Raw genomic sequence first — 6,275 nt, 5'->3', positions numbered from 1 at the left:
AAAGCAAGACTCTGTCTCCAAAAAAAAAAAAAAAAAAAGTAAATAGGCAAAAAAGGAAACAAGAGGAAACAGAAATAATGCAGGAAGTAGAAGGAAACTTCCAAGGATAAAAGACCATTATTATACCCCATACAAATAAGAGAAAGCACTCTATCCATAAAAAAAAAACAAAAAACAAACAAACACAAAAACAGAACAATCACACAAAACCAGAATAGTGTGAATAGGAGAATTCAAAGAACTAAAAAAGAATGCTAGGAAATTAAAGCTAGGATTGCTGAGATTTTTTAAAAATTGGAGACTGGGCAACATAATGAGACTCTATCTCTATAAAATAATAAAAAAATTAGAGAAGTGTGGTGGCACCTGCCTGTAGTCCCAGCTACTCCTGCAAGAATCACTTGAAACTGGGAGGTGGAGGTTGCAACAAGCTGCAATCACGCCACTGCACTCCAGCCTGGGCAACAAAGCAAGACTCCATCTCAAAACAACAACAAAAAAGATTTTAAATCTTTAATAGGTCACAATCAAAGGACAAAGAATCAAAATGCATTGAGCTTCGCAACAGCAACATTGGAAGCTTAAAGACAATGGAGCAACACCTTTAACATTTGGAGTAAAAATTAATTATTTTATTTTTCATTTTGTTTTATTTTATTTATTATTTATTAATGTATTTTTGCAATGGAGTCTCGCTCTGTTGCAAGAGCAAGAGGCTGGAGTGCAGTGGCGTGACCTTGGCTTACTGCAACCTCAGCCTCCCAGGTTCGAGTGATTCTCCTGCTTCAGCCTCCCGTGTAGCTGGGATCACAGGCGTGTACCAGGGATCACAGGCGTGTACCACCACACCTGGCTAAGTTTTGTGTTTTTAGTAAAGACGAGGTTTCACCATGTTGACCAGGCTGGTCTCAAACTCCTCACCTCAGGTGATCCATCCACTTTGGCCTCCCAAAGTGCTGGGTTTACAGACGGGAGCCACTGCGCCCAGCCTATTTTATTTTATTTTATTTCATTATTTTATTTTTTGAGACGGAGTCTCACTCTGTTGCCCAGGCTGGAGTGCAGTGGCACGATCTCGGCTCAGTGCAACTTCTGCCTCCTGGGTTCAAGCTATCCTCCCACCTCAGCTTCCTGAGCAGCTGGGACCACAGGCACATGCCACTACACCTGGCTAATTTTTGTGTTTTGTGTAGAGACTGGGTTTCACCATCTTGCCTGAACTCCTGACCTCAAGTGATCCACCTGCCTTGACCTCTCAAAGTGCTGAGATTACCGGCCTGAGCTACCGCGCCCGGCCAGCCAATTAATAAAAGCAAGGGATCACCACAAATTTAAAAATCAGAAGTAAAATGTGATTGTCTGTGTGTGTGTGTGTATGTGTCTGTGTGTTTTGTTGTTGTTTTGTTTTTGCTTTTTTCTGAGATGGAGTCTCGCTCTGTCACCCAGGCTGGAGTGCAGTGGGACGATCTTGGCTCACTGCAACCTCCACCTCCCATGTTCGAGGGATTCTCCTACCTCAGCCTCCCAAGTAGCTGGGACTTACAGACACATGCCACCACGTCTGGCTCATTTTTGTATTTTTAGTACAGACGGGGTTTCACCATGTTGGGCAGGTTGATCGCAAACTCCTGATCTCAGGTGATCCTTCCACCTTGGCCTCCCAAACTGCTAGGATTACAGGCGTGAGCCACCTTGCCTGGTGTGTGTGTGTTTTTTTAATAACATAGAATGGTATTATAATTAGGGCAATAGAATGAAAATATTAAATTATTTAACTTCTGTTTCTGGCTTATTCTGCACTCTTATTTGAGAAAGATAAAAACTGGAATAATTGGAACAATAAACTATGAGTATAAATATATTATCTCTCAGGATATATATATATATATATATACACATACACACACACTTTTTTTTTTCTTCTTACAGAGGTTTTACTGCGTTTGGTCCACAGTCATATTTCACGTTATCTCATAGGGCAGGGCTCCTGGGTGGGGGTCCCTGTGTAGTACTTGGTGGGGCATATGGCCAGGGGAGATGGAGCAGTATAGCTGGTCAGGCCCAGAAAGGGAGAAGGAGGGCTGGAGGCTCCTTAAAACCTACTGAGGGGCCGGGCATGGTGGCTCACGCCTCTAATTCCAGCACTTGGGGAGGCTGAGGTGGGCGGATCACCTGAGGCCGGGAGTTTGAGACCAGCCTGGCCAACATGGTGAAACCCCATCTCTAATAAAAATACAAAAATTAGCCAGGCGTGGTGGAGCACCTACAGTCCCCGCTACTTGGGAGGCTGAAGCAGGAAAATCCCTTGAGCCAGGGAGGTGGAGGTGCAGTGAGCCAAGATCTCGCCACTGCACTCCAGCCTGGGCAACCACAACAACAACATCAACAACAAAACTGACTGAGGCCATAGTGGAGGGGGGTGGTTAGCATGGAGAGGGGGTCAGGCTTAGCCCCAACAACGCAGAATTCCACTTCATTTTACCGGCCTCACTTTCCGACCGGCCCTGGGGCAGGTCTGAGGGTCTGAGGTCTGTTGGTCTGAGGGTTCTAGGGAAATGCAGCCATTTGGCAGCCTGACATATTTAGCATGGTGGCCAGACCCCCTTTCCCAGGGGGCTCATTTCCCAGCACCCTCTCCACTGTCCCTGCCCCATTCCTCAGGGGAAAAAAAGTATTTTTCTTTTGTTAATACTTCTGAAACCTTTGCGGGTACAGAAACCACAAACTGATAGGCTGACAAAATGGGGAAGAGACAAGGCAACCGGAAACCTTCGGGGACTGGTACCCTCCAAGCCTAAGTCTCTTCTCCCCAGCACAGCTTGGCCCACAGCCTGGACTTGCCAGCAGACACCCTCACCCTACACATATCGGGATATGGCTTTGACCCCTTCCCCCATAGCCCAGTGGCTCAGCCCTACGAAGGACCAAGGCAAGGGGGAAAAAGACCTGCTCCCTGATCCCACACCTCCACTCACAGACCCTGGGTTGATTGGCAACACTGAACAGGTTAAGAAAAAAGAAAGACGAAAACAGAAAAACCCAAAAACTCAGACGGGGAGACGTTGTGGGCAGAGAGCGTGCTGGGAGCCTCCGTAGCCAGCCTCCTCCTGGTAGTAAGGCGGATATTCAGGGACCTCCCTTGGGCCCGGGCAGTCGCTGGCGCCCAAGGGAGCCCCGTTGGCCACTGTGCCTTAAGCGCAGAACTTGGGGTCCTATATCTGCCGGCCCAGGCCAAAGACCTGGCCGCTCTGCTTGGTGCCCTGCGTGCCCATCTGCAGGGACATGGAGGAGTTGTCACACTTGTTGGTTCCCAGCTTGGTGTCAACCGGGTGCCGGGGACTGTCATGCCCACCTGCCTGGCACACTTGTTTGTACCCATCTGGAGGCTGATGGTTGAGTGGTCCATGGGGGGCAGGAGGTGGTTCTTGGGGTTGTAGAGATGCCTCCTGGTGCCGTCGGCAGTCATACCCGACTGGCTGGTGCCTTGTTGGTGCCCATCTGCAGCCCGATGGCGCACTGGCCAGCCTTTATGGTGGCATCGTCAAAATTCTGCTTCTGCTTCTCCCAGTACTTAAGGCCGATGTCCACCCCGCTCTGCAGCCTCTTAGTCTTGGCCTTCCCCGCCAGGGCGAGAAGAGACACCTGCCTCATGTTCCCGCTCTCAAACAGGTCGCTGGCTTCGAACAAGTCCACGGGGTTCATGCCTTCCCTGACCATGGGCTTGATGAAGTTGGAGAGGTTTTCTAGCTGGTGCCAGTTCTGCATGGAGCGGTTGATCTTGGGGACTGAGTCCTGCTGTAGCTTGTTAATGAGTGTGCATAAGACAGTCCCGTCCTTCAGGCCCTCCCGGAAGTCGGGGCTGATGGAGAGGCCGGTGAGTCCCTAGATCCAGCTGCGGAGCTCTGCCTCCTTCTGGCGGTCATATTTGCACAGGAGCCGGTTCTTGACCTCGGCAGACAGCCAGTACGAGGAGTCCTTGTTGACCTGCGTGGAGCTCATGGCTGGCGGGCGCGGCGGTGGGGTGGGATGGGAGGGGACTGGACCGCCTGGCGGGCGCGGTCTGGGACGCGCACCTCTCTGGTTATTTTTATGTGGTCTGGGCATGGTGGCTCACAGTTGTAATCCCAGCACATTGGGAGGCCAAGATGGGAGCATCACTTGAGTCCAGGAGTTTGAGACCAGCCTGGACAACATAGCAAAACCATATCTCTACCAAAAAGGGAAAAAAAAAAGTTATTGGGGGCGTGGTGGCAAGCGCCTGTAGTCCCAGCTACTCGAGAGGCTGAGGGGAAGGACAGCTTGAGTTCAGGAGTTCTAGGCGATAGTAAGCTATCAGTCTGCTGCATTCCAGCCTGGGTGACAGAGCCAGACCCTGTTTCTAACTCAATCAATCAATCAATCTGTAGTGATATATATATTTTTTTCTTTCTTTCTTTCTTTCTTTTTCTTTTTTTTTTGAGACAGAGTTTCGCTCGTTGCCCAGGCTGGAGTTCTATGGCACGATTTCGGCTTGCCACAACCTCTACGTCCCCAGGTTCAAACGATTCTCCTGCCTCAACCTCCCGAGTAGCTGGGATTATAGGCATGCACCACCACGCCCAGCTAATTTTCTATTTTTAGTAGAGACAGGATTTCTCCACGTTGGTTAGGCTGGTCTACAACTCCCGACCTTAGGTGATCTGCCTGCCTTGGTCTCCCAAAGTGTTGTGATTATAGGCATGAGCCACTGTGCCTGGCTATAGTGATATTTTTATGTGGAGTTGAAGAACAAAAGCTATTCTGTTATCTGGACACAGGTTTTAGTTGGTTATTTATTTATTATTTTTTTTTTGAAACAGATTCTCTCTTTGTTGCCCAGGCTGAAGTACAGTGGCGTGATCTTGGCTCACTGCAACCTCTGCCTCCTGGGTTCAAGCAATTCTCCTTCCTCAGCCTCCCAAGTAGCTGGGATTACAGGTGCCCACCACTAAACCCAGCTAATTTTTGTATTTTTAGTAGAGATGGGGTTTCACCATATTGGCCAGGCTGGTCTTGAACTCCTGACCTCAAGTGATCCCCCTGCCTTGGCCTCCCAAAGTGCTAGGATTACAGGTATGAGCCACCGTGCCTGGCCAGACCACTCCAATTTTTAATAACCAAGCTATATGTGCCACACACCAAAATCCTGCCTTTTTTGGAATAAGAATAAGCTGATATGATTTGACCCTTCCTCCCTGCAGAGCCTAAACCTCCAACTCGAGAGATAGAGATGAAAAAGTCCAACTCAGAAAATCCATTTCAGCTTATTTGGTGTCTAGGAATTTGAGATACTAATTGTCTTATCCCTACCCACTTCCCCATCTCAGAAAATCTGCCTTGTAACAGAGTCCCTGGCAGGGGCAGCTATGCTATTTACCATTAGACCTTGTCTCCCTAGCTGCAGCTGATTGGATCAGAGAAGAACACCTAATCCATTCAGATACTTTTTTTTTTTTTTTGAGACGGAGTCTCGCTCTGTCACCCAGGCTGAAGTGCAGTGGCCGGATCTCAGCTCACTGCAAGCTCCGCCTCCCGGGTTCACGCCATTCTCCTGCCTCAGCCTCCCGAGTAGCTGGGACTACAGGCGCCGCCACCTTGCCCGGCTAGTTTTTTTTTTTGTATTTTTAGTAGAGACGGGGTTTCACCGTGTTAGCCAGGATGGTCTCGATCTCCTGACCTTGTGATCCGCCCGTCTCGGCCTCCCAAAGTGCTGGGATTACAGGCTTGAGCCACCGCGCCCGGCCCCATTCAGATACTTTTTCCCCACTTAACATGGGATGCCTCACAAATTTGGGTGTCATCCTTGTGTAGTGACTATACTCATCTTCTCTGTATCGGTCCAATTTTAGTATATGTGCTGCTTATGTGGGCACCAATCCAATTCTTTTGCTTGCTAATTTGAACCCAGAGACTTCAACTTTGAATCACTAGCTCAGTGGAGGACACCAGAGCTGGAGAGTCAGGTAGTGTGAGGAGTGGCAGCCATTTTTTTGGTGTATGCAAAGGTGGAGAGAGTAGTGGTCTGACAACTTTGACATCTGTGACTTCTACTTGGGATTTGTGATCTTCCCCTCTGGATTTCTGATCATCCCCTTTTAATTAATCAATCAATCAATTTTTATTTATTCTTTGAGACAAGGTCTCACTCTGTCGCCCAGGCTGGAGTGCAGTAGTGTAAGCATGGCTCAGTGCAACCTCAACCTCCCAAGTTCAATTAATCCTCCTACCACAGCCTCCAGAGTAGCTGGGACTACAGG

The 6,275-nt window shown here is 48.8% G+C and overlaps 1 non-coding gene and 1 pseudogene across 1 annotated transcript; both read right to left on the bottom strand.

Annotated features, from left to right (window-relative positions):
• Positions 1-3,047: 3,047 nt before the first annotated feature.
• Positions 3,048-3,999, bottom strand: LOC117097376 (annotated as a pseudogene).
• A 1,785-nt stretch (positions 4,000-5,784) lies between these two features.
• On the bottom strand, positions 5,785-5,891 carry LOC117098125. Its single transcript, XR_004443187.1, has one exon. It is a non-coding gene; the product is annotated as a U6 spliceosomal RNA (small nuclear RNA).
• Between the last annotated feature and the right edge of the window lie 384 nt (positions 5,892-6,275).

Source organism: Trachypithecus francoisi, unplaced genomic scaffold (genome assembly GCF_009764315.1).
Source record: "Trachypithecus francoisi isolate TF-2019V2 unplaced genomic scaffold, Tfra_2.0 Lachesis_group15, whole genome shotgun sequence".
Classification (NCBI taxonomy): Eukaryota; Metazoa; Chordata; class Mammalia; order Primates; family Cercopithecidae; genus Trachypithecus; species Trachypithecus francoisi.
This window is presented reverse-complemented; position numbering and strand designations above follow the sequence as displayed.